A 27,889-nucleotide genomic window follows, 5' to 3' on the forward strand; every position below is an offset into this window, starting at 1 on the left:
CGATCTCAAGTATTAAGAAGTCAGCATAAGAAACTAGCGGGCAAGAAAAGGAAAGACTTAGAGGAAGAGATGAAGCAACCAAGCAAAAATCTCCGATATGATAAAAGATAAAAAATGCGCTGTTTTTAAGGAATGAGGAAATTAAAAAAAATACCTCTGCGTTTAGTCAAGCGGAGATTAACTACCACGTACACATTTTTTGTATCAACAAGGGGAAAAAACAGAACAAAGAAAACAAAAAAAAAAAAACAAAGAAAAATTTTAAATTCTATTAAACACGCGAAACAAATCCGCGTTTCTATACGTCCCGGCGCTCGCATGAAAAAAAAAGTTTTGATAATTCGCTGATTATCGAAAGTTTAGAAGTTTCAATTTTAAGAAATATCTGAATTTAAAATTTAAATTCAGATTTCTAAAGAAGATGAACTTCGGATTTTGATACGACAATACAGCGGCCATGATTACTTCCTCTTCCTCTACATCCGAAATCGATCACTTGATTTGCAGTTCAAATAAACATCACAAATATATGAGAAATATGTGACACAAAAATGAAAACAATAAGAGTAATCAAATAGTAGGAAGATATGTAACTGGAAACAAATCAGGAATTAGTCTCTTGAGATGCTTAAAGAATAGTTCAAATAACAAAACTTATGACTATAAATTGATCATATTTGTGGTTGAGCGGCATCACTACAGAACGTGTATGGTGTCTCCAAACCAAAGTCCCAATGTATCAAATTGATTGAGGATTGCAACGTAATCTTAGTAAGTAATTCCAGGTTAAGGAACATTACATGGCAGTCGTTTCCTGTATCTGTAGAAGATTATTATCTTCCATGTCCTTTATAGCTTCTTTTCACGTAATTCTGGTTTCTCTCAATTCAGCTGATCACGTAACGTTTTAACGAAAGTAGAAAATCCACCAGATATGTTTATCTTTCTAAAAAGAAGCGTTTCCTTATCTCATCCTTATTAGCTACCCTTCATTCAGAGGCAGTACAAAAATCATAACATTTTAAGAACAAATTCGCGTGATTTTGATTTTGTTCACTGGCTTGCTGAGCGAGGGAGAATGCCCTTATTTGATTATTGGTCATTCTTTATTGGAAAATGAGTCATTCAATTTCTGTTAAATCAGGGTGCCTCTTCACTACGATGTTGCTATTGTAGTGAAGAGGAAACCTTATGTATCAGTCTGAAAATTACCGCAGTTAGAGAATCAATTGGAAAAATGAGAATAAGAAAGGAGGAAATTTGATTTGAATGAAAATAAGCATTAATTTGGCAATATTTCTACAAAAATAAATAGCTGTGGACATTCAGGAAGCTTTATACTCTCTTTTATTTACAGACATCTTAATATATCAAAATCCTTTTCTTATTACTGCAGTTATGCATCCTTTAATGCCAATCAGGGTAAGGTCTGAATATTTGAATAATTCAAAACAAACTGGTAATTTCGGTATATGACACTACTTTCTTCAAAACGCTTTACAGAATCTCCTTACTGGTAATATACCAATATTATTCATAACCGACTCGTTATGAATAATTATTTTAACAATTTTGTCTGTAAAGTTAGAATGTTAGCTTATGGAAAAACCAGATTTACATTTAAACGTTTAGTGAGTCAATCGGAAGAACTCAGGAGGCTTTTTTAGCTAACATAGAATGACTGTCCGCTAACGAACGGTCTCTGCACTGTGGTTTTCTCATTGTCTACAGCAATGAGCAAAAAATGGAAAAAAAAAGTTAATGAAGGCCAGGGCTGTATTCTGCCTGCTATAAATAAGAGTCTAAAAGCTGTATATGTTTGCATTAGCGCTTGGGACATTTTATTTAAGCAGTGTTTATTCACATAAATTCCGAATGTTAAAAAGATCGAGGATATTTGCGAAGAACGTGTTTTTGAGGCTAGCAAAATTGTTTAGGTGTCTTAGGGCCAGCGATTTTGTCCCCGATTTCAGATGCACCGGTTCGCCCTGTAACGAGTTGGACGGGAATGCATAAGTTTCTGTCTGTCATTAGTTGTTTTTAAGGGGTTACCTTTTGGAGAAAATGGGGATTCTTGTAGCTATTTTCAATCATACCTCAGGATCCAGTATTCCAATGCGTCAGGAATTTATTTAAGTGATGACAAGGTGTAAGGAGTGGGTAAGAAAAGAGCACCGAGGCGTACATGGGAAAACGATGAGACGTCATTGAATATATTGCAATATGATCTTGGAAATTGCAATTCTGTACAGAAGAAAAAGGTTGCTATTTCACCCTATCTGAAGGGGTCCTAAAAATTGAGTTCGTTATCTTTAGTCATTTTACCTTTAACACCAGAGATTTGTTAATCATCGCTTCCATACATGTAACGGATATTTGTGCTGATTTTTGATGGTTTAATTCCAACCCGATGTTTTCCAAATAATGTTCGACTATTAACATTAGTCTTTCAATATTTTTATTTATCACGGGACCTGTTTGAGGTCATCTGAAACTATAAAGAATGTCAAATAACATATTCTACACGTTGCAATAATAGTGTTGTGGGATATAATGTTATAATACTTCTATAAATATGGATATAAAAATCAATATGATAAGTGGAATAGAAAGCCTGAATTTCCAATGAGTTAATAATCTCTTCGGAAACAACGACTGATTCTGGGTACTTCAGTGGGAAAATATTTTCAATTTGGCTGAAACGTATTCAAATATATAAGAATCCTAGGAAAATACTTCTTGTGGGCGGGATCTTCTTGCCGTTTGCTTGACAGCAGAATATTGTCAGGTACCTCTGATCGAACTTTTATGCTTAGCAAATACAACCCACATTTTGAAACCGCATTCAAACAACTAAAGATGTTCTATCATTAGGAGAACATCAGTGCCCGGTAGGGCTGGAATCCATCATCATAACTCTGTTCCGGTTGATAAGTTTATTTTAAAAATTAAGCTAAAAGCATTCGGTTTGCTCCCAAAAGTTTTCAGAGTGACATAATGGCTATTGCTGACTATAAGTTAGAGAATATTCTTAATTAGTCATGGCCCGAAATGTCAGAACCAGTAAAATCTGCTATATAATGATTTCATGTGCTGGACAACCTTTAAGAAAAACATATATTTAATCTTTTATGCCAAATATTAGCATTTCGGTTGTTAACATTTTGAAACTGGACTATCGATCGAAATATTACATTTTCAAATTTTTGTGAGTTAACAGTGTTTTGTCAAAACTTGATATAAAATAGTGATCATTGACGCTCAAATTGCCACATAAAAACCTGATGATAAATTTGTTCTATCCGAAGTAACTTCTCTGATCCAAACCCTAAATTGACTTTGCATCCACATCCCACTGACAGCCAGGTGCCTTTATCCCCATTTCCCAGGCCTACAGATAAAACACATGTTCATTAAATTTGATGACAATTCAGCACAAACAGGCTTAATATTAACTCATTTGTTTGTGGACCTGATATGAATACCTTATAGATGACGCAGCGAAATACAGGGATAGAAAATGCTCGTGTTTTATTAGGTTAATGAAAGAAAATTATTATACTGTAGAATATATTGGAAAGTGAGTTTTACTAATAGTGCTTCTGTTATTTCCCATTGGCAATTACCATTATTGAAAGTAATTAAAACAGTGCGCTCTGTTCTATTCTTGCGCTATTTGCAGCATTCAGAAAGTCATTAGAACATTTTCAGCTGACATTAGGGCAATAGGAATGCGACTTTCAAGCAATTTGTTTCTGTCATTTATCAACAAATGGCTGTGAAATTATTTCACAATCAAACTGTCAACCTTTTCGTTGGGCTAATTTCAACCACTATTGTTATGCCTATGGCAACCTTTTCCTTAATGTTATTTGATAGACGTTGCCACTACATGATGTACTATTTCAGTTATGTTAGAAAGTTCAGAGGAATATTAACTGGTATTTGACTTTCTTATTAGCATCTTAATGATAAATATTTACAACGCAATTTAATCCTGGAATGTGACAAAGTGACAGTTAGTTGACCATTTTGTAATGTTTCTGTGTCATGCGATAACCAAATGGAGATCGAAATGAAATATAATCATTACTAATTAGTTAAAATAAATTCGTTTGTTTGTAATTACCGTAATGTTGGCTATAAGTTGCACCAAGATTTTGAAATGCAAAATTGAAGGAAAACATATTTTAACTGCAAATGCTTCACACGCATAAGTTTTCTGATACTTACAGAACAAAAGTGGAAAACAAACAAGGTTTTCATCCCGATGTTGGATAAAAACAAACTCGGGAATTTTATACTAATTCCGGATTTAAAAATAAAAAAAATGGAGATTTTTATACAGATTCCGGATCAAACCCTGTTTTTTTAATACAAATTCTAGAAAATATCCACGGATATTTCAGCTCTTCAGTAGAATCACATGGAATTAGAGTCCTTGGCACAAATTCAAGAACTGCAAAATATAAACTGGATATTCTAAAACTGTCTGCCGAGAACGAATCCTGAAATATATTATTTATATGATTTTAGCATTTTAAATATATGTATCCAGACATAAAATAACTGTAAAACTGTAATTTAGAAAAAAAAAGTAGAGCCTTACATATTATAGCGAAAAGTTAAAATCATTCTTTAGAATTTCTAATCTAATTTTCTCAGCTATCGAAATTTGTGTGCTGCTACTGTTCTCTACTTTTTCTTTGGTGCAAGGTATGGAGATCTCTCGAAAGCAACAGCCCCGAGATTGGTGAATAATTAATAGGACGGCATCGCAACACAACTAATTCCTTTTTAATATTCTGTTTTTCCAGAATTCCATTATATATTCATAGCTGTTTAGTTAGGCCATTTCCTTACTTTACCTGAAAGGCTCCAACGTTACAATTATTTTTTGCCCTGAAACAGGAAAGTTAATTTTAATATCGCACATCTCCTTCTATTTCTTTTTCTTTAAGATACAAAAGAATCGATACGCAATTCATTTGGATATTTTCCAGGACTTTAGTTTGTTTGCATTGCGAAATACGATATATTTTTGAGGAATATTCAGATACTTTATCATTTTGAAGCCGAAGGCAAAATAAATTTGTCGTTTCGTCCTCGTATGTTATGCAAGTTATCCATCCATCTTATCCAACCTACCGATTGAAAAAAAAAAACGAAAAAATGTATTGGAACTTTAACCCACTTTACCAACTAGTGGGTTTAGGAATATCAGTAGGATAGAAAAGTTGTGGTGGGATGAACAATCGAAGAATCGATCGTCCAGGTCAATGTTCCTATCAATAGCATTGCTTTGACAATTTTGTATGAGGATAAAATGAAGAGTCAGAATTCAGCAGAAAATGTTGCGTTCAATGTTGCCTTCCTTTGCTGATTTGTCTGCAGTTAGACCACTAGATATATATATTCTGGAAGGCTATCGCTCACTCCCCCTTTCAGGTCTGTCAAGCAGAATATACTTCATGGATGGCGTAGTTGGCTAACTATGGTAAGAATCTGCTTCTCTTCAATCAATCATCAGTTAATTAATTCACGCATGCCCTATTTCGCTTGTTTACTGCTTAGCAACCAACTATTCGCAGATAGGCTGTTATTTATTTTATGTTTTCCTACTTTTGAGTTTTCTAGTATGTTTTTGGTCCTATTAATCTTCGTTACTGCATAACTTTTGCTTATTTTGACCAAACGTCAGAGAGAGTGCTCCAAAATAATACAAACATAAATGATATTTTTATATAAAATTAAGTAGTATTTCATCTAGAAAATTCTATTGTTTTTACTGCACAAAAATTTTTAAACTAGCTCAGTTCCATTTATTAACATTGTTAGGTATAAAGTGACGCCAGTTTTATAATGGATTCAAGAAAGCCTCTTATTTACCAGAATAAAAAAACCTCTTTTGATGGTTTTTGCCTGATGAATATAAACAGCAAGCATCAAAGAAAATAACCATAATTACACAACTGAACAGTAACCTAACGAGACTGTTGCAAAGGTGGTAGCAATAATTTTATATCATTTAGAAAGTACGCTTAAGTTACTAACTTTCTAAAATAAATTTTCCTCAACAAGACAGCGTGGGTGGGAGGGTAATAATTATTTTATTTTTTCTTTGATTTCCAACTTAGTATGAAATAACCTTGGGTTATTTCGGCCATTAATTTATTTATATTTTCAAAGATTAGTTTAGTAGGGAAAATCAAAAATACAAAGGGTAATCTGCATGTTGTGTGTGGGCTGAAAAATTTGAATAACTCTCACTTAAATCATTTTTATTATTTTTTTTGGCCTTGAGGCATGTAAAGCTACAAGGTGTCGATATATTCTATATTGCCAAAACTATATGGATACTGCTAGGATTTGGAAAAAAATGAAGCATACCCACCATCCAATTGTCAAGAGTAGATACAAAAGCAACTATGTTCGCGATAGAAGTAAGCAGTTCAACGAAACACAGTAGATGGATCAAAGCATTGAGCTTAGTGACTTCCAAGGGGGAGTCACCATGGGATACCATATTAGCAATCAATCTACCTAAATGGGAACGTCATTGTAACAATACAGACCGAAATTTTTTTCTGGGAGATCGCAGATCCTTTCAGCCCTCATAGAATATTGTCACCCAGATTGGTTGGTTAGTTGGTTGATTTCGGGCAGCTTAACACACTCTGGCAGCTGTTATGAAGAGGACTCTCTTCTGTTTCAGCGTGATAATGCACTATTATCATTGTTCGCAACCTTAGGGTAAAAAACGCAGTTAGTATAAAATCTTTATTGGTAGCTTAATGTTCCAGTCTTAGTTCCACTGAACACCTTTGGAATGAACTGGAACGCCCGCTTCGCAATTAGCTGAATTAACCGATATGTTGAAGCAGGGATGGACAAAAATACCTTTGATTAAATTATCAAAAACTGGTTCCTAATCTACAGATCAGGAATAATGTATAATTATGGCCAATGGTCGGCGTGCATGTCATTACATATATCAATAGAAAGTTCTTTGAAGCATGCAGGTGTCTTGTTACTTCTCGCAGTATAGTGCAGTTTATCTGTAAACGCTGGTGTTCTAAAGTAGATTTGCTTTCTTTGAGGGATGAAAAACCAACTGCTAAGAGAAAAACTATGTATCCCGCATACGAGGCTCTAACCAGGCCTCAATATGAAAAAAATCCGTAAATTGGTAGGCACTGATAATGTCCATGAGCTATCCCTTCGTTCTCTCAGTGCTTGAAAAAGTAACTAGTCTCCAATACAGCAGTTGTAAACAGAAGTGAAGTTTTCAAGTTGTTCATGTTTGAGTTGGGTACTTTTTTTTTTCTGCAGGCACAGGTTAAAAGTTTAAAAAGGAAATGTAGCAAAAAGTTCTTGAATTTTCCATAAAACTCTACAGTTCATCCATCAGGTCCCTGAACCTTTCTTCTTTTCTTTATTGCTTGTTTTACTTCTTATGTTCTGACTTGTAGCTTCCATTGTCCCTGATTCATTTCTTTCGAGTCTTGCAAGTTGCTGTTTACTCTACTGTAGTGATTGTCTTCTTACCCTAAAAAAAAGATTCTGTGGTGTTGGAAAAAGACATGTAAAAACGCTCTGGAGTGTTTTTTTTTAAAGTTTTTTTCTGTCACAGCAACAGGATTTTGTTGATTAAGTTTTCTCATTTCTATTCACGTAATAGTATTTAAAAATAGCCTTCTTCATTTCTCTTACAAAGTTTTAACTATATTTTTCCTGTAAGCCATAGTTTTGCGTCTTCGATTTTGAAAGTAGAAAAATATATTTTTTATGTTGTGTACGAGTACACCTTTCCAGTGTTGAACTATTCTTTTTTTATTTGAATATTCAATTCTCTTCGGCCTCCTTTTTGGGAAAAGGAGAAACAGACACTATAAACGGAACGTCAGACACCATACACTGTTAAACAGGATAATTTTATAATATAACAGACACACGCTGATGTCTAAAAGTTAAGTTGCACGCATAAAATCTGGAATAACAACACAATTATTATGGACTTCGGAAGGCCCATCATAAAATGAATGATGACTATTTGAAACCGAGGGGACAGTAACATTTAGGCATATAATGGGAAGTTTAACCACTCTGACAACCAAAAAGCTCCCGTGTTATTTAAAAGGAAGCACAGCGGTTACGATCTCCATACTGAACAGATTAATTGGCGAAAACCTACACCATTTCACAAGACTGTCATTTGATGAAAGTGCATTTTTATTAAAGAACTAATGAAAGGAAGTTAAAATGTACAAAGTCTTCATTAATGAAAGTGAGTTTTCTTCGGAAAACCCATGTGGTTCACAATACGTTTGAGAAGTGAAAGCCGCTACTCTAGACTGCCTACAGTGGTTTTGTATCGTTGGTATTGTTGTTGTAGGGAGTTAGGAGCATCAGCAACTTAGGCCACGTTGCTCTGTGAATACTGTCTGTAAATTGCTTGTGTTTTTCGGTCGATTTGCTCTTTGCTGAATGAAAAACTCAGAGTTTCCGTGAGAAAAGCAATGCTACTCATGCCTGAGACCGACCACTCAGCCACGTTGTGACGTTGTAAAAAATTACCATTTAAATTCATCGTATCATTGATGGGATTCAAATTAAGGTCTTTTCCACTCGGTGTGGGGAGGATGGCGATTCTACTAATTCTGGTATGAGGGCCTTAGGATGAAAAGGTCGGTCTTTGAAATGGTGAAAACGAGAGTGGCTAAAGCAGTATTCTTGGGCAACATTCAGATTTAGTCATCAGGTAGCAGTAAAAATCCATATTATTTGTATAATAAGGGTTATAGTCTTTGGTTCCTATCTGGGCCCACCACTGGAAGGGTAATTCTACGGGGGTTCCTAGAACGCTCAATATGAATATTTTTCACGAAAACAGCCTCAAGCTTAAAACACAAATTAATGGCATTGGTACATGATTCAACTGCAAATTCCCTTCATTTGACTTTAAAATCAACTTGTAGTGCATTAAAGTCAAGCGAATTTCTGCCATTTTTTGTTACTCAGTGCCTCTAGGGTAATGCTTTTCTGGTGATGTGTAATATAGGCAATAACGCCCTCAGTTAGGCACATGCAACTAAGCAAAGTTCTTTGCTGAATTCTTTGCGATTGATTTTTTTTATTTTGGTTTCTTTTTTTTTGTTTTGATTAATAAGTAAAATCACCCGGTTATATTCACAGAGACTTTACGATTAGCCTCCTCTGTATTTCCACAGTCATGTCTACCTATCTCTTTACACAGGATTAACCACGGCCACTGTATATAACGCTTCTTTTTGATCCATATCACTTGTCATTTAAAGATTATCTGTTCCGCATCAGAGAAAAGCAACTCCCAGTTAGAATAATGGTCTGCTACAATCCGGACATTACAGCTATCGAATCATTACAAAAACAAAAATCTAAGCGTATTATGAATGAGCTTATCCAATAATTCTACTTATAAGAGGTAAGCTTCAGAGATTGCATTCTCTGAGAAGACCGAAAGACCTTTGCGCCATAACAAGGGGCTACATGTATGAATGAAAATGATACACAACGACTCTACAGGGTACAGAATGGCGGTTTTCATGGTTAAAAAGTACTGTAAACCTTGATCTCTCTCTCGTGGAAGAATCCAAATAGAAAGAAAATGGAGTAATCCGCTTCTGGGAACAGAAGGAAACAAACTTGCAGGTATCTAGTGTCATACAAAGCAGGTTTATGGGAAGCACTATTTAAGGAGAATAGCCTTGCCCATCTGGCAAAAAATAAATTGTAACAGATGGAACACAAACCGGTGGATAATAATTCCGGATTAGGTTAGTCGCAGTATCATATCCGACTTGATCTCAGCAGGTTGACAAATATTTTCTCTACCGTACTGTTAACAGGGTGAGTTCCGAGATCACGAGCATGAAAATATTTAAGTTACAGGTTCCCTCAGCGGTAGTTCATACATTCTAAGTGTAATTGCATATTCTCTAGTCGGTTTGCCTGTTTTACTGGAAGGAAAAAAAAACAAGTTTTTGGGATATAAAAAGAAAAAAAAACTTGCTACCTCATCCGAAACCAACTAATTTCGCCAGGTGTGAACAAAAAAAAAGTCCATAAGAGTCCCTTCCGTCATTGACGGGATTTGAACCCAGGCCCTTACCACACGGTTTAGAAGGACAGTGATTGTAATTACTGCTACGCTTCCTTCCACCGCTAAGGAAGTCCAAGTTAATACCGACAGTGGAGAAAGTGATGCAAATGTTTTTTCTTTGACAGTCAGTCAATCGCTGACAATGGAACATGCATAAAAATATCCTTTATTATATCGTCAATCCAGTTGTTGCGACTTATTCTCCGGTGACTTTCACATCTTTGAGTGTCTTAAAACGGCAATGAAGGGACAACACTTCCAGTCTCATTGGTATGTATGCTTTGTCCATTTTATCTATGGGTATTGTGCGAATATAATTACGAAGCAGCAAACAAAGAAAGTTTAATTAATTTCATCATCTTAAGCGTAATTGCTACAGATAGGTTTTAGAAAGGATCACACACAAATCTATACAGTCTTAGTAACTATCGTTCGAAGAGTCTGTCGTCCCATACAATGGGAAGACAGATCCTTTCCTTCCAAAGATACGATTGGCGTGTTTTAGAGGAGCTTAAAAGTTTTGTGGCAATTAGGCTTAGAAGAAGACAATCGCAACATTATTTATGATCTAAGTCAGACTTATTCGGATATTATCATTTACAGTCCGCCACGCAATCGTCAAGAAAACAAATATTTCGACGAAACTGTTCTCCACTGCTGCTGTGCAGACTACTGGGTTTGATTGATCATCTGTATTTACAACACTTCCCCATTCGTCGAATTCAATACTGTGAGAAGAAAATTTATTGCTCTCATAAAGACAGTCAGACGTAATTACAACTCCCAAAGGGAATGAACACTCCAGAATTTCAAGAAGAGTGTTACCATCTTTTATTTTTCTTTTGCATAGCCAATAACTGTATTTTCTTGTAGATTACACGAGGTGTGATGTGTTTGTTGATTATTTCCTATTTATTGTCTGTTTTCATTAATAGTTTAATTATATTAAACTATCAATTTCTTGTAATGCGCTAATTATCCTTATTACAGATGTGAATGAGGCCATGAAGGGGCTAACATGTTTACCCTTGAACAGTAAAATATCGCCAGTGTTATTGAACAGAACTTGCGACACTGGCCTCTGCCATCTCAAGAATAAACTGAGATTTATTTTATTTTTATTATAAAATGCTCAACACGACGGGCCAATGAAAGAAATGGTAGATAACAAGCAAAAGGCAGTGATGAACGATAATGCTAGTTCCAGTAGTAGTAGGGTTTTAGGTGCATGAGTGACTAAGGCCATGTCTAAGCATATATAAATTCATACACCGACCATTTATATATGCTTAGACATGAGTTTTCCCGACCTCAGAGGCCTCTTTCAGGATATGACTAAGGCCATATTGCTTCGTGTATATATCTGTAAATTTCGCGTTTTCTGAGTTCAATTTTCTGTTTAGCTGGACGAAAAACCCGATTTTCCGGGAGAGAAAACCATGCGGCCCTCGTCTGAGACCGACTAACTGAGTTACATTGTGAAAAAGGCCCATAAAAATTCCTCACGTCATCGATGGGAATTGAACTCAGATCCTTTCTACCCGGTGTCGGGAGGACGGCGATTATACCAACGAGTTTATCACAACCGGTCAGATCAATGCTGGTTTCAGTAGGGTGGAGCAATTGCATACACCGCACGAACATCAATGTACTGGAAACGTTCTTTGATGGCCTCTCTGGTTGCAGAATCCGTAACCTGCGGATATTATCTGTCGGGTGAACTCAAATAGAAAAGTTTACGCAAACAACCCCTATACTCTAGAAGAAACTGAAGCTAAACACTGAGAATCGCATTCGCACCACATTCTTCGTAGAGACTAGACACATTAAAATAGTAAGAAAGGTATAGAAACTGTATTCCCAAAAGTCCATTTTCAAATAATCGCAACCTGTGTTGTCTTTTAATTGTATTACGCTGTACAGTGAAACAGAAAACGAACATAAAGTCTTATAACTATTAGCAAGTATCCGCTTCTTTTTATCACTGTGGACCTAATATCAAAAGTTGATTAATTTGAGACGTTTGCAATGTTTCCCAGTAAGAAGTCTTTGACAGTCTTAAGTTGCAGAATGAAAATTTGTCTTCGATCATATGAGAAGCCATGATGAAAGTGACACGTGACAAACGTAAAACTTTGGAATTCACAATAAAGCTCGCCATTGATCGTTTCACCATGAATCAAGTTCCTTCTTAATTACAAAGAATGGAAGTCCATGTCATTAACGGAAGCCTTGTGCACAGAACTTTCATTCCTAAAAGAAAGTAACATTCGGTGCATGCACTGTATGAAATGCTAATTGATCACTAATTTGTGTCCCTTACAAGCGGTATATTTGAAAGCTCTTTTAATACTGTCAGACGATTACTTTTTTCCTCATGCCGAGTTGTAACAACACACAACTTACATTACAGTAAGGTATTTTTCTCCAAGTATACGTCAATTAACACGGTAGAATATATTAGCTGTTCTTCAGTTCAGTAATTTTAACGATTAATTTTTCTTCACAGGAATGGAGAGCGTATTTCATTTCAAATTACTTGTAACCCACCAGTACAATAGGTAAGCAAATAATTTTCGTTTTAGTGTACGAAATCTTTTATATTGAATTCAAAGAATGTCTGAGGTTATCTCAATTGTGGAAATGCATGCATTTCTTTTCAAACTCAATATTGATCGAGTCTTTCATGGTCTTAGTACATCACTAAGCACGAGATGATTTCAATAGATGCCCATCCGAGAGCACTTGCCTCTGATCTATGAGAACAATTTACAAAATCACCCCTTAGTGTTAAGACATGCATTCTATTTCACCAAGTGGGGATACCTTCTTCGTAGAACTCCTTCGAGTTGATGTGATGAAACCAACTGCTGACAGCCAGCTACTCTTCAGCGTCTTTCTGGAATCGGCATCAAAGCCGAATTAGTAACCCTCAATTTCACAGCAAGATGAGTCACTGAAGGTTAACTTCTTTCTTTCTTAATGTTTCCCAATCATCCAAAACTAATTATTTATTCAATTAGATAAAGATTTATCGTCCTGAACAGCAAGATGCTAGCGGGATAATTCTCTTTTGAGCTTTTATACCCCCATAAGTGTAAACCCATAACTGACTTAACCAGGTAGCATCTTGCTGTTCAGGATGATAAATCTTTATCCATGAACAAATAAATAAATGCACTTTTTTGGGCACGTGATACAAATTTGGTACGCTTTTTTCGTACTATTTTGTAGGTCTGGAAAATTTAAATGAATGCTTTGATAGAGCATTTAGAGTCCATGACAGTAATGCTTGGATTATCTGAAAGTGTTAAAGTTCGGATTACAGCTGCACTATTTTAGAGAAATCAATCTCATATTCATGTTAACTGATAACTTGTATTTAATTATTTCAAATTATTCTTTTATGATAAAAGCTCAAAAAACAAAACTGAAATCCCGAATGGTTACAGAAGAGCACAAAGATAATACTTTGAATTTTATTATTTAAACATTAATGCCCACAGTATGAAACTGAAAGGCTTGTTTTCAATACGAAAACGATGTTAATTTATTTATCTCAAATGCATCTCTTACTTAGGTACGATTTCGATATTCAACAAGAAAAATATCAATCGCCAAAAATCAGTAAGATGGCGTTAATTCATTGATCAAATGATAAGCGAAGTGGATTATGAGCAAAAATGAGGAAAGGCTATTAAATAGCACAGCGCATTGTATCCTGATATAGAGATAAAGATACAGCAATGCATTTAGAAATTCATAATGGCCAGGAACTAAACAATTTTCAAAAGATTACATCTCAAAAGTGTGAAGTTCGTTATTCAGCACTTGAGTCCACGCTATCTGTATAATTTATCAGCGTTTTAGAAAGTACACAAAAATGCGATATACAAAAAAAAAAAAAAAACAGCTAATAAACTGGCGGTATAGTGTATATATCTATGCAGTTGTAATTACTTTGAATGTTTGCATACAACGCGTAGTGTCCATGCATTCATACGGCAGGAGTAGGGCAATGCGTATGATAGACCGAGACTGGGCGAAGGTTATTTTTTGGACTAGATTAAATTTGGTGTGTCAACGGAACCGGTCATCCGTACTCAGAACCACAGTTTCAAAGAGGGGATGCATACGCATGCCTCTGTTCCTATTAATAGTATTGTTATCGGATGAGCAGATTCGGAAGCTCTCGAGCCATTTATGGTCCCAGAACCCATGCGCCCGGTCAACCAATAACCGCATCCTCTGGGGAGATCCGATGCTGCTTCTCCCAGAAATGCTCGGCCACAGCAGACTTACCATAATGCGCGACTTTTATAGCATTTAGGTGCTCCCCCAGACGATCCTTGAACCGCCGCCTTGTCTCACCTACATAACATTCCTCACAATCCGGGCATTTTATCATATATACGACTGCGCTGCTAAGATCCTTTGTTATTGGATCATTTACCTGAGACACGACTGTGTGCAACCTCCGTCCTGGAAGCTGCACACAGCGTATCTTATAGCCGCGTAATATTCTAGTTAGACGTTCAGTAAGGCCCGGATAGTAAGGAATGAATGCAGTGGCCACAGGTACAAATGGTTCCCTACGGTTGGACATATCCTCTCTACTATATCTGTCCAAGATCCTCTGGGGGGTAGCCGCATTTCTTAAAGTCTGCTGTGACTCACCTAATTTCACATTCTCTATCCCCAGAGGTGGCACAGTGCGACCCTGTTCTATCCATTAGTGTCTTAACCACACTATACATATGGTGTCTAGCCTGTGCTGAGCTATAATGGGTGTATTGGCCTCTATACATAGGTTTTTTGAACACTGAAGTTTTAAGCCTAAGGCCCATCCTAGAGACCAATACATCCAAAAATGGGAGGGTACCACATGCTTCCACCTCTGAGGTAAACTGAATGAATTGAGAGAAGCTATTAAGCCAATTAAGTGCATCCTCCTCTCTCCCCTTCGGAATAACGGTAAAAGTATCATCTTCATATCTCTTCCATTTCCTCATGGGAAACTGATACCACTCAAAAACTTTATTTTCTAGTTCTTCCATGGCCAATTTGGCCATGGAAGAACTAGACAATAAAAGAACTAGAACATGGAAGAACATGAAAATGGAATAACTAGAAAACAGGCCGTTTGACGGCTAATAGCATGGCTCTGTGGATGGAGTCAAGTAGCCTGTGGTTAACTGCCATGGTGACTTTAGAATACCATGTTCCCGATGCATAGGTTGCTATCGGTATAAATGCTGCTTTGTATATGAGTTTGAGGGTTTTACTGTTTAGCCCTCAGTCCCTTTTTGCGACACTGGTGACGAGGGTCGTTTAGCCCCTGATTTTCTTCCTGGTTTAGTTGAGATGCGCTTTAAAGGAGAGCGTGGTAATACACCCAGGTACTTGAGCTCTTTTGATAGTCTCAGTGTGATGTTATCAATTTTGATCTGAGGGTGTCTCCTCGAGTCTAGGGAGCCCCGTAGGAGGATAGAATGAGTTTTTTTTCTTTGGAGATTCTGAGATTGTGCTTTTCGGTCCATTTCAGAAGAATTTGTAGGGCATGGTTTGCCTTTGTTTCAAGTTATAGTCTGCTGTTTCCGGCAACCATAAGGACGAGGTCATCTGCGAAGGCTTGCGAGGACTTCACGGATGTCCGTGTATAGGAATTCGTCCATTGTAATATTCCACAGTATTGGTCCCAATACAGGGCCCTGCGGACAACCTGTGAGTATTCGTCTCGTAAGCATTCCATATGGGATGTTTGTCGTGATACGTTTGCCAGACAGGTAGCTTTTCATTACGTTATATAAATTTTCTAGCATGCTGGTCGCCCGGAGCCTGTATGTGTGAGTGCGCGCAGAGCTGCTTACTCACAGTCTGCTAAATGAATTATTGCAATTCGATCTGCACTTCTGATTTAGCGCCAATTTCGTTCAATGCTTATTAAGTTGGCTTTTATTAGGAGGAAGTGATCCGAACTGACAACAAAACAGATATAAGCAAATGCTTAGAAGTGCATAAAAATTCATTCGAGATTGGCCATTCTCAGTCAACTTCTGCCGATTTTTCAGGTGCCACAATAGACAAAGTAGACCAAGCGCATGAGCTTATGTAGCATCAGCCAAAAAGAAAAAAAAAAAAATTCATACATCCAATCCCTCAAAGCGATTGTCCAGTTCCCCTTTGATTTATTTAAGCTATCAACTTCCACAAAGACAGATGGAAGTTTGTTCCAGCAATTGACCACCCGTTGGCTAAAGGCAAATTTCCTCACATCTATTCTACAATTCTACAATTATCATAACTCAATTTGAAGTTAAGCCCCCCCCCCCCCAGGTTCATAATCTGAGCAAGCGGAAGAACTCCATCCGAATTCAGTGTGCTCAACCCATTCAAGGCCTTATATACCTCAATCAGATCATCTCGCAGGTGCCTAGTCTCCAGCCATTGCAATTTTCAGAACTTAAGCCTTTCTTGGTAAGACGATCCCTTAGTTCTCCTCACCAATCTTGTCGCCCTTCCCTGTATATGCTCAAGCAACTCTACATCCATCCTAAAATGAGGCCTGCAGACCTGTAAGCAGTACTCAAGACGTGGTCTGACCATTCCCTTATACAAAGGGATAATCACCTCCTTTCCCTACTAGAAAAATTCCTGTATATCATCCCATGGCCTGCTTTGACTGCCTATTTGCATTGCTCAGAAAACTTCATATCTGACTGCACAATTACTCCCAGGTCTTTTTCATTTTCTACCACCCTACCTGTGATACACCTGTGTTGTACCACACAATTGGTACATTCATCTGAGGTTACTTCTACCCATATGCAGTACTTTGCATTTGTCAATGTTAAACTTCAGTTGCCACTTCTCAGCCCATCTGCCTAAATTTTCTAGATCTTGTTGCAGTATCACACTACCATTAGTGTCATTATCAACCCTGCCAACCTTTCTGTCATCTGCAAACTTCGACATTAAGCCTCATATACCTTCATCAATATCATTGATAAATATACAAAACAACAGTGGGGTGAACAGCGAATCCTGTGTAACTCCACTAATAACATTAGTCCACGAATAGCATGGTCCATTGATTAACCACTCTGTCTTCTCCCACTCAACGATCCCTTTATCCATTGTAGCAACTTATCCTTAATACCACACTGCTCCAGTTTGTACACTAGTCTTTCATGCACAACACTATGGCCAAAACTTTCCTGAAATCCAAGTATATAATATCAAAATTATTTTTGGCATTCAGTTGCTTTGTGACCACATCATAATATACAATCAAATTTGTCGGACAAGACTTTCCTTAACAAACCCATGCTCTATCTGAACTATTACTGCAGTTTTGTCTAGATGATCTTGCAATGGGTCTTTAACCAGTAACTCCTTATTTTCCCCGGAACGGGGAAAATAAGGAGTTACCTTATTTTCGGGGAAAATAGTTAGTTTAATGGGTCTTTAACCAGTAACTCCTTATTTTCCCCGTTCCGGGGAAAATAAGGAGTTACTGGTTAAAGACCCATTAAACTAACTAAAGACCCATTAAACAGAAGTTAAACTAACTGGTCTCTAATTACTTGTGTCACCCTTTGATCCCCTTCTGTGAATTGGGGATAGATTTGCACATCTCCAGTCCGTGGGGACTTCCCCTGAGTCCAAGGATGCTCTCATAATTATGGCTAAGGGTTTGCTTACTTCCTTTGCCGCCTCCTTAATATGACTGGATAGATACCATCCACCCCAGGAGCATTTCTTATGTTTAACTTCAATAATTTCTCCTCCACTTTGCTCTCAGTTATTAGAAAATCACAAGCACCCTGTTACAGTTTGATAAACCTCTGGCATTTTCGTACCTTAATAACTCCTCATGTGTGAATGTAGATGCAAAATTAAACACACATTTATGTATCAAATATCTGTTCATTGTCATAATTTTAAATCACATATTTTAAATAATATAGCCATTTTAATTTTAACAACGCTGCTGTCTGTACATTGGAATCTGAGACAAATATTATTTGGATTGCTTTTAGGATTTTGTAGGAAGAAAATAAACAAATAAATCAAATCTAACACGGCTTGTCCTCTCGAAATTGGCATTCGCAGCATAGTTCCGAATGCATAAATTCTCCTAACCGAGGAAGACAATTCAATGATTAACTGGTACTATGCAAATCTCTCGCGTAAAATGCAAAATATATGTTTGTGTAAACTGAACAGCGTGATGCGAACTGTTTAACGTAGTTCGTCGACGGCGGCGTTGATTGCTGAATACACAGAAAATAACAATCCAGCTGTCTCCTCTAACTATCTCTATCTGTTTGATAAGTTGATCAATTATTTAGTGCATCACTTTCACGAGAGTAGCACTGCCCTAAATCAATGTGTACAGAATGCACAGTTTCCAGAAATTATTATTATTATTGGTCTCATTCTTTCTTCTGCATTATCAAAATGTGTTCGTTTGTTATCAAATGCTTGGGTGCAGAAGAGATAAACTTTTATGATAGAATAAAAATCACTCACACTGCACGGAATAAATGAACAACAAAAATGTATTGATTTTTCTTTCTTTTTCTATGATTAATAGAAGCGAAAAGTAAATATAATAATTTCGTTATAAATTAATTAGTAGAATTGTAAATTTTAGAACACATAATAAAACTCTGTAGTTCTATGCCCTGGTGGGTAGAACAGTTGGGCATAATCACTGTCTCTACCCCCACCAGGTGAAAAAGATCTGAATTCGAATCCCATCAATGACGCGAAGGATTTTAATGGTCTTTTTTCATAATGTCGTTGAGTTAGTTGGTCTCAGGAGAGGATAGCATGGTTTGTTCCACACAGAAACTCGGATTTTACCTCCAGAAACCAGCAAATCGAACACAGAACCGCAATTTACTGACATATTATATACGGTGCAATATGACCTAAGTTGTTGATGTGCTTAAAACCTTACAACAGCCAACCTATAGTTCTATGTTCTATAAACTTAGCCTTGAGTTTAATTATAAATGTACAGTATTTGTTACTCTCCTCCCGTATACTTTTTTAAGTCTCTTTTCTCTATATACTCATATATGTATCTTTCACAAGACACCACGTTTGCGAGTGATACATAATCGTGCACGAAAAGTGTAAAGGTAATAATACTGCATTAAAATTACATTTAAACTATGGATTTCTTTTTTGCATACAAATTATGTAATAAAGAGAAATAATAGCAGCCAAATTCCTGTATATCCGATTTTAATGAAATTTGGCTCAACAAATCTTTCTAAAAGAAGGATTTCTTTTAGAAAGAACTGTCCACACGTTTGTATAACGCGCCTGTAAACGTGTGGGAGTGGGGTTGTAAACAAGAATGTATTAATATATAAATATATACATTTTCAACAACAAACAAGAAATTATAATGAAACTGTAATGATAAATTCAGCGTTGTAAAATAAATGGCGTCGGTTTGTAAAGGATTTATTTATATATTTTATTGTTTATTTTATTTTGAATTTATTAATATATTCCATTTGTTTTATATATTTTAATGCTGCATCCTTCGGAGGAGATATCCCCAACCCAAGTCATATAAGCTTGTCCTTTGGCTGTAGTTTTGCAATCACTCAAGGCCTTCAGTTTATTGCAGCATTACTTGAATTTTATAACTAACTAAAATTAAAAAATATGGATTTATGTTTAATTATTCGCGATTAACTAAAATTCAAACATTTATAAAATGATTACATAAACGATAGTAGTGGAAACATTAAAAGTGAAACCTACAGAATATGAATTCTTTCCTTCGATATGTGATGAGGTGTGCAGGTCCGAAAGGTGTATTGGAGAACCGGTTTTAGAACTTCAAGGAAAACTTTGCAATTTGGAACACTGGTTATATAAATTATACAAATACTATCTGTAAAGCTCGACGAAATCAAAGAATGAATTCAAATATCATAAAAGTCACATAATATAAGTTTATTGTTTACACTAAAACTTCTAATAGGGCTGATATCTCCCAATCTTGGTGTTGTTTTAGGCACATCAGCAACTTATGTCATATTGCGCCGTATGTAATACGTCTGTTAATTGTATGTGGTCGATTTTCTGTTTTGCTGGACGAAAACTCTAGTTTCCGGGAGTAAAAATCATGCTACTCTCGCATGAGAGCAACTAATCAGCCACGTTGTGAAAAAGAACCATAAAAATTCTTTGCGTGATTCAAACTCAGGCCTTTCTACCTGGTGTGTGGAGAACGGTAATTATACCAACTGTGCTACCCACGAATCCAGTTTTAAATCTGAGGAAATCCATTTCCATAGGACTGCAATGGTCTATATACACCATGGAAATGTCAAAGAAAGAGCAGCCCTATCTCATGAGTTCACCTCCGCCTTCGAACTTCATCGTGGGCATAATACCTTGTAGTAGATGACGTTACCCAGATATTCGATGATTAATACGCTCTCAAACACTGTATGCACCTTCCAAAGACTGATTAAGCTTTGCATAAATCTCATTCGTACCTTACCTACACTGAGAGGAGTGTTTGAATACTTTTGGTAAGCTAGTGTAATAATCTTTGGTAGGACATTACACACTTTGTAAGATACAGGATGTATTTACAGATGAAACCTTACTCTAAAAGAATTTATGTTATATTAAGAAACATATTTTGAAGAGCTTTTATTATTATTGTAATGAAAACAAAAATGGCACTCACAAAGAAAAAGGTTGGCGACCCATGTTTTAATCCTTATTTATAAACAGTACTTAATGCAATCTTTCAGTTCAGCAGCAATTGTCCTTCAGAAGACAATTGCTTCATGATGGTTTACAGGTATGAGAAGAGTAGATATTTTTATTAAAATGGCACTGATGCTTATATCTAAGAACCATAGAAATGACAAAGCATTTCAAATGAATTAATAAAGTCCTGGTCTATTATTCTACAGAAACATCTTTCTGAAACCTAAATAATTACTGCAGTAAGATGAACCTCACAATATACTTCCGCGACTACAGAATAATTATTTTTATTCTAACTTATGCAATTATCTACTAAATTTTACAAACTTCTGAGACTAATTGTCCTAGCGAACACGATGGAAACAACAACACTCCAGTGGCTATCGATGAAGATGTTGCAATAATTTCAGACAAAGGCATCAAGAGAATGAAAATGAGGAGTGGAAATGGCACTTTAAACAGAGGCTTGTTAATCATTATAATTAAGGGTTCTTAATGTTAATTAATTAACCTGTCTATGTTTATCTGTAGAACGTTAGAGTTTTTGTGCACTCTTGAGCAAGTGCGGATTTAAAAAGAACTTTCACTCGGTACTGTTGCCTATAAAATACGTGATAACTCTCGACTTATTAAGCGCGGATTCCCATGACACTTCAAAAGATTAATTTAGAACGATCCGCGGAGATTTAATAAATTTATTGCTACTTGGTGACGTGTCTCTTGATTAATTACTTCGCGATAGCAACGGGAACAAATCAATAGAATTTTTTTTGTTTGCTATTGTGGAAAACGAAAACAAAATCGGTATTTTCTCTTACATTCTGCAAGATGTTTATCAGATTGTTGGATGAGTACATAGCCGGTTAATATGAAAGTTCTTAAGTGTTATTAAATATACAGCGCATGCGCTCATGTTTCCAGTACTAGCATTTCAATATCTTCCGGATTAGAATCACCTTCGTTGTAAGGTTGGTTGGTCATCTGAACTAACTTTTTCTTAATAAAGAAAAGACCCGTTAAAAGCTTCCTTCTGGTTGCTAATCCACATCGAAATTAATATGAACAAATACTTTATTACTTAAACCTCATCAACGCCGAAATGCAACGATAAAATCACCGAACCATAAAATTTCCAAAATGAGAGGAGTGACTTCTTCCTTTCGGTGGTTTTGTCTGAGTTGGAATCATCGAGCCCATACCAATCTATCTACCCAATGTTCTCTTGACAGAAGACGTGTGATCCAGGTTCAAAGTGACCAAACAAGCATGGGAGGAAGTGTTCGTAGAAAGGTTACTTAGGTACTCGAACCATGATAGTTTCAAACGAGTGTGAACCCTCTCAGATTCGTATTCTGTGCAAGAGGAAGGCCCACATCAGCACTGAGCCTGCTCATCTCATTCAAGGCCTTATACACCTCAATCAGATCACCACCTCGCAGGTGCCTAGTCTCCAGACGCTGAAATCTGCAGAACTTAAGCCTTTCTTAGTAAGAAGACCACTTCGGCCCCCACACCAATTTTTTAGCCCTTCTCAGTACTCGCTCAGGCAACTCTACATCCTTCCTAAATTTAGGCTTCCAGACCTGTACGCATTAATCAAGGCGTGGCCTGACCATTGCATTATATAAAGGGATAATCACCTCCTTTTCCCTAATAGCAAAATTCCTGTATATCCCTGACAATACCCCATGACCTGCTCTGGCAGCCCGTCTGCACTGCTCAGGGAAACTTCATATCTGACTGCATAATTACCCCCAGAACTTTTTCATTCTCCACCTCCCTGAGTGTAGTACCACACAGTTGGTACGTTTCTCTGGGGTTACTTCTACCCATATGCAGTACTTTGCATTTGTCAATGTTAAACTTCAGTTACCACTTCTCTGCCAATCTGCCTAAATTTTCTAGATTGTTGTTGTTATTTGGTTTTTAGGAGCATTAGCAATTAAGGCCATATTGCTCCGGGGATATGCGGTGGTCATTCCCTGACCTTTCCGCATCCTCTGTATTTGGTGGTCACGGGCTCGAACCCCAGTTTAATCAAGAAGAGTGTGCTACGCACTACTGCTCCTGCCCACCTGGCTACGGAGGTGCCAATTTTCTAGATTCTGTTGCAGTAGCACATTGCTATTACTGTCATTGACAACCCTTCCAACCTTTGTATCATCTGCAAACTTCGATACTAAGCCTGATATACCTTCATCAATATCATTGATAAGTATACAAAAAACAGTAGACCCAACACCGAACCCTGTGGGACTCCACTAATAACATTAGTCCACGAAGAGCAGCGACCATTGATTACCACCGTCTGTCTTCTCCAAACTCAACCATCCTTTTATCCATTGTAACAACTTGCCCTTAATGCTATACTCCTTTACTTTGTACAGTAGTCTATCATGTGCAATAGTGTCAAAATGTTTCCTAAAATCCATGTACGTATATGATATCAAAATTATAATTTTTTGCATCCAGTTCTTTTGTGACCACATTGTGGTGTCCAATCAAATTGGTCAGACAAGACTTCCCTTTAACAAACCCATGCTGTGTCTGAACTATTACTGCAGTCTTTTCTAGGTAATTCTGCAACACTTCTTTAACCAGTGAGTCCATTAGTTTCCTTGGAACACAAGTTAAACAAACGGGTCTCTTACTGGTGTCACCATTTGATCCTCATTTGTGAATTGGGGATACATTTCACAACTCCAGTCAGTGGGGACCTCCCCTGAGTCCAAGGATTCCTCATAATTATGGCTATGGGTATACTTACTTCATTTTCCGCCTCCTTTAATATAACTCTATAGATCCCACTACCCCAGGTGTCTTTCTTATGTTTAACTTCATCAATTTCTCCTTCACTTTACAGCTTTCTGTCTCCAATTAAGCTGAACTATTTCTTGTATCTGTATTAGCAGTCAGGATGTAATATACACAGCGTGAGCATTTAATTTATTACATCTAAGTTAATTAAAATAACTTGTTTATTTAATGTTGAAAAGACTTGAATTTTTATAATGAAATATCTGCTGCTGATCGCGTATTTTTTTTTTTTAATATTGAATCCTTCCCTGTCGGTTTTTGTGGAGGAATACTTTATGCTACATCTGCAATCACCGATATTTCCAATTCTGTTGATTTCTTTCTCAAAAGCTGGCTATACATCTCACTTAAATAAAAGTAATTACTAGTATCAAAATTATTCCGTCATGCGAACAATCCTCGTGGTGAGTTTTTTTATGTACTAAGGATTGCATATAACCTTCCTAGAGCTTTATGTGCTGAATTCTTCAAATACAAAAATATTTCGTCCACTAAATAACTGCATACGCTTACAATTTTTAATTAATTGTTTGGTTGATAGTAAATAGGATCAACTCTTGTATATGTCGTGGATGGATCACAACTGTTAGCTCTATCAGGGCAGAATATTTTAACGTTACATTTTCCAAACAGCATGCCACTTCCATAAAATGCAGCTTATAGTTTTGAAATTTAGTATCCAATAAAGGTCTTTGCGCCGTATGAGCGCATTGATGCTTTCTATAAACATTTCTCTGCCACAACGACCATGCTTTCTACTTTATCTGATGTAAAGTTGCATTAATGCCAATAAAATAACTAACCTACAAAAATTTACAAGAGAGTTCGATCGGGGAGTATTTTTTCCATTCCTTCAACACAGCAAAAAAACGTATAGGAGCTATTTATTCCCACCCTACCTTTCTCCAATAGATCCCCTGTAGTAGTTCCCATTTTCAATGAAAAAAAGTTTCAAGATAATTTTAAACCCTTTTCAAATTTGTCCTCTTTCTCTCCTGATAATTCAACGTCTCTAAGCACCAACATCAATACTCCTCTTATGCCTTTAGGCCGTAAGGTTTAAGTATTTATTTGCAAAAGGATGAAGATAACGTTTGCTTATCGAGGAGTCTAAGGAAACTGGCACATTAGTTCTAGAGTTTTCTTACTCCAGCGAAAAGGACTTAGTGCTAAAGGTTGAGTGGACGAGTAGTTGAATAGATAAGCGAATTGTACAACACCTTGAGTAAAGTACGGATAAGAGAAGGTTTCGGAGGAGTCGATAAATAACACAAAATTAAGTATGCATTTTCTGTAGCACTGGTATAGAATAACAAGTTTACGCTTTTAGGAATTGATAACTGAAAGTTTAAATGGAATGTTGACTGATCCAATGTGTAGAAAATATTTAAAATTGATGAAATGGGGTAAATTCAAATATTATTATTCTTAATAATATCGCGTACATATACATTTAATGACCAATTATTATAAGTTATTTTTCCGAAGACTTGTTTATATCTTCATTTTATTTTCGTGGTACCAAAATTGAATGTTACATAGCATTGCAGACAGAAGCAATGGTTTTGCTTAAATATTCTTTAAGCTATTAATATTAAGTACTGACCAACAGTACCTAAAATAATTGCGTTAGATTTTTTTTTCTTTTTTTCGGGATATGCCAGAAAGCCATGATGGACAAGATCAAAATTATCAGTGGCTACTGCTACTAGACAACAAGGCAACGCGAAAAGAACAGAGGGATCTGATGAAAAAGATGACAAAACTCTAGAATGAAAGTTTGGTTAGAACACCGTCTTAAATAAAGCCTTAGAAAGGGAAGGATAATTTATTCGGAATAACTAGCATTGTATTGACAAGGAAGCAATTATACGGTATTCTGAGGCAAGATGAAACTCTTGACATTGCTTTATGAAACGAAAATTTGACTCATCGGATTTAATGAAGAAATAGTTAATGACTTTTTGTATGCAATCTTTTTAAAAATTATTAGACTTTTTTAGCTTCGAACTCAGGAGATCAGATATTACTTAATTGGCAATCAAATGATTTCCAATAAGTATTTTAATATTCATTTAAAGTATATTTTATATGAAATAATCAAATAAAATAAATAAGGGTAATACTATCGAACTTTATGATGCAATAATAGTAAAAATCCTGTACGAATAAAACAATAAAATAATACAGGCATAGTTAAGTCTTTCATAGCATGAGGCTTTTGCCCTAAGCTTAACAATATCTACTTCACTTACTGCACAATGTGGCAACCCTACATGTCATTGATACGTATATCTTCTCACTGGGTTGTTCAAGTTTCAGAATGCCGATCTTCCTAACAAGAGTTCCAAACAAGGAGCAAAACCACTGAGGAGTCTGGGGAAGTGGCTTAAACTTTAATTTAAAAGCAATATACTTCTCCATTGGTGCATAGCCTTTTATTTGGAGTAGTGCAATATTAAGTAGTGCAACTCGTAACAAAGGGCCTCCACAATATGAGAATGATGCACTAAGTAGCAAACCCGGTTTGCTCACAGCTATGTACAAAAAGTGGCTAAGTTCAACATATACAATAACTTTACAACAAAATATATTAAAAAAATGCTGTTCTTAAAAATAACACTTGTATTTACGAGAGTTATCCTAAAAGACAGTTCATTCCTAACCAAATATAAAATATTGAATTTTGCAAAACGAAATGCAGTCCTTCAGTATAAATCCTGTTTCTTCGAAATAAAAACCCTTTCAAATGTCTTTATTATGTCTTTCAAACCAGTATATGGTTTGAAAGACATAATAAACACGCATACTCATAGCGATTCATAACCCACGCATACTCATAGCAATTCTTTGAAATCCTTTTCTACCAGGTCATAAGAGGAATAAATTATGACAGCAATATTTGCCCCAGTGTTTCCTTTCCGTGTGGTTTTGTTAGGTTTAATCACTATGAATAATTAATTTATTAAAATTAAAAAAAAAAAAAACAACAACACTTTCATATGATGATATTAAACGGCAAGCATATATCTGAACGAAAAAAAAAATATATTTTTTTAATTTGGTATTAACGGTCGGTTTAAATTATCTTGTGGCCTCTATTGATCCAGACTGAGAACATCATCCATCAAAAGATCAAGCAGCCATTTGTTCGAACTTTAGGCATAATTCTTTTCGGAGAAATTTATTGTAAGTTAGTATATATATATTTTTTTTTCTAAAACAGATACTACTGGTGGCTTTGGGGCCATTAGCATACTAATTGTGTCAGTGTTCAGATCATCATTTACCACACTTTCTATCGTTGTGAACGGCGTCATTTTACACAAGATGATTGAAAAATGTTTCCATTATATGAATTAGGATTCGAAATTAGCTCGAATCCCATTTCATGTTATGAATACAGTCACAACTATTTCGCAAAATTAAGGAATATTCAACCAGGTTTTGGAGTACTGCTTAACTAAATCGTTATTACCGCGTCGATTCCCTGCTTGATATTTCTTTCAAAGGCTCAAACGAGTGAAAGTTCGAAGGGGCAAGATTAGGACTATGACAGATGAGCAAGTATCATCCCATCCGTACAGCTGTAACCTCTAAATGGTTCATTCCGCCTTTCTGGAACAGACAGCATAAAAGGAAACTTTTTCTTAGAAATGACAATAGAAATGAATTTCTGTTGGCTTAGTCCTTGGCATGCAAAAATAGGACAACTGTTCGCACTTCATTTTCTCACGTTTCAAATAGTCAGCTATTTTTGTTTATTCATCTTTTGCGATGGGAAAACCTATTGTTTATTCACCTTGTGCGATCTGAAACAGGCGGCTACGGCCGCCTGTTTCAGATCGCAGCCTCGCGTCAGGCGCGACGGTGCACAGGGACACATGCCTTGATTCAGCTAATGTATAACCTTGCTACCTAGAGGCAGCAAGGTTATACATTAGCTGATCCAGAAGCCCCTAGAGAGTTACCAATAGGTTCAGTCCGGTGTACTAACTAGTGGCGAGCCTGCGAACACCGGTTTAGAGCTGTACCCTCGAAACGTAAGGAAGTTTGGATCTCGCCATGGTGTTCTTATCCTCAAAAGACATCAATCATAGCGCAAGATGGAAGAGATGGGGAGGGTTGACCGGAACTTAGCTCTAGAGACTAAACATGGGTTCCACCACTTCAAGC

Source organism: Mastigoproctus giganteus, chromosome 3 (genome assembly GCF_048544385.1).
Source record: "Mastigoproctus giganteus isolate SK-2022 chromosome 3, ASM4854438v1, whole genome shotgun sequence".
Taxonomy (NCBI): Eukaryota; Metazoa; Arthropoda; class Arachnida; order Uropygi; family Thelyphonidae; genus Mastigoproctus; species Mastigoproctus giganteus.